A 2463-nucleotide genomic window follows, 5' to 3' on the forward strand; every position below is an offset into this window, starting at 1 on the left:
CAGATGCTGGCAAGGATGTGGAGAAAGAGGAACACTCCTCCATTGTTGGTGGGATTGCAAGCTTGTACAACCACTCTGGAAATCAGTCTGGTGGTTCCAGAGACCATTTTTCTATCAGCAAATAGGCATTGCCCTTATTTTATAAATTATAGTTGTTTATGTATTTAACTAATAACTAAACCACTTGCCAGTCATTGTGTTACAGACATATTACTCTTGAATTTCCTTTTTTCTTCCAAATAGCTGCTTTTGATATAGTTAGTGAAGCCCACTAAACTTAACTTTAATGAAGTCTTAGTCCTATTTGGGAGTTCTCATTCCGGGATCAACATTACAGTTGATTCTTTGGAAGACTCATCTTCTTCTTTTATCTTCCATTGTCATCTTCCAAAAAGAATTTTCTCTAACTTTTTTACTGTACTCTGCTGTTGGGAACAAAATAAAGGGGAGGAGGCCGGGGGCCCAGGGAGAAGTGGGATAGGAAAAAGATGCCCACACCCCGCCAGAGTTTCCCTATTCTCTGGACAGTCAGGCGTGGGAGGGCTGCTAACCTACCCTATCCACTCATCCCTGGGTGGGCATTCCTCTGTCATACTCTTCAGGGGGTGGTCAAGGGGCAGCCCTGCCTGGGGACACCCCCCCCCAGCTACTTTGCTAAAGCCACCAGGGTTGTGGGAGATAGGGAAGAAGTTCCCAACACTAACCAGAGTGAGCAGCAGGTCTTCATGGAGCAGAGCAGAGACTCTCTATGGTTTAAGAGCTTTATTATAGAAATGCAGGGGAAAGAGAGAAGGTAGAAGAGAAAGAGAGGTGGGGGGAAGGAGAGGAGAGAAGAAGACAAAGAGAAAGGGAAGAGGAGAGAGAAGTGAGAGATAGAGCAACAAAGGAATAAGAGTAAGAGGGCCAGGTGGGGGCTGAACAGCCCTTTTTATGGACTTTACTGTTGCTAAGTAACTGGGGAGGAGTTTAACCTGAAGGTCAGAAGTTTGGGCCATTGCTTACGTGACTACTGACCATGTTTCTCTTGTGTGGGCTGTGGGAGGTGGTACCTTAGGCAGGGGCCAGAGCTCCAGGAGCATGAGGGAACGCCTACCGTGTCATGTAAGTGAATTATGGCCATCAGGGTTCAGACCTCAGCTCGACTGGAGACCAGCCTGCAATTCCCCACACTCTGCCTTTTATATTTACCTGAGTAGAAGATGGTACTGTCTCTTGAGTCTGGTGTCCTTTTTAAAATAGAAACAAAAATTTACTTTGCTTCCTCTGAAATTATAACTAATTTTAAAAGTAGTTGTTGGCCAAATATTTGTCCCTGAGATAAGTTCTTGGTAGGGGTAGGGGGATGGGAAACCAGAGCAATGGAGGGCAAACTAATCATGTTGTTCCTGACTAGGCAGGGTTTGAGGAAGATACTAATCCAGATTGCAAGCAAGCTTCTGCCCTATGGAAGCCTCGGTGTTGAAACAAGTTCTCAACAAGATTTTCATCTGCAGGCAATCTCGCTCTCTCAATAACTGGGTGACTCTAGTGGAGCCATAAAAGTGAGGAAAGTGGGAAATGATGTCATCGTATAGAAGGCAGATTGTACATGCTGATCCAGGGCAGAAACAACACGCTGCAGGGAGCTCACCCAGAAGAGAAAGGGGATGTGCTGTTATTCACTGGTTCCCTCCTCCAGTCTCATAGCTGCCTCAAGAGCATGGACAAAGAATGGGTCCACATTTCCCTGCCGACATAATCAAACTTAATAATCTGTACTCCATGGGCATGAATAATGTAATGGACATTCAGATGAACAAGATGTACACTAAGAACACTTCTCCACTCTAGCCCCTGTTCCAAAAACTGTGCGAATTGTCAGTAACTCTTTAGACTACCTATAAATCCCTGGTGTTTTATTTCAGAAATAACAGGAACTTCCTGAACTGTAAATAGAGCTTTGAGGAACATGCCGAGTTCTCATGTGTAGCTGGAAATGCTAAGTGTTCAGCCATTTTTCAGAAATGAGGCCCAGAACCCATAGCAAACCCCATGTTCTTTCTAAGTGCCAAAAAGCAAAGAGGACCAGCAGCTGGTTCCTTACCAACTGCTTATGAGAAGCTGCCCTGACACGAGCAAGTCATTTGCTTATAATGAACTTTCCAATTAAAATGAAGATGGCTCACATGGGCAGATCCACAAAAAACTAAGGCACTCACTCAAGGGTAATCAGCAAGAATGTGAGCAGCTACTGAAACCTCCAGTCAATTCCAGCAGATGGCCTAACAGCATTTTCCATTTTAGAGAAATATATCTTTTTTTATTTTTAATATTTTTATTACATATTTTCCTCAATTACATTTCCAATGCTATCCTGAAAGTCCCCCATACCCTCCCCGCCCCCGCTTCCCTACCCACCCATTCCCATTTTTTTTTTTTTTTTTTGGCCCTGGCATTCCCCTGTACTGGTTCATATAAAGTTTG

The sequence above is a fragment of the Mus caroli genome, unplaced genomic scaffold (genome assembly GCF_900094665.2).
Source record: "Mus caroli unplaced genomic scaffold, CAROLI_EIJ_v1.1 scaffold_19529_1, whole genome shotgun sequence".
Lineage (NCBI taxonomy): Eukaryota > Metazoa > Chordata > Mammalia > Rodentia > Muridae > Mus > Mus caroli.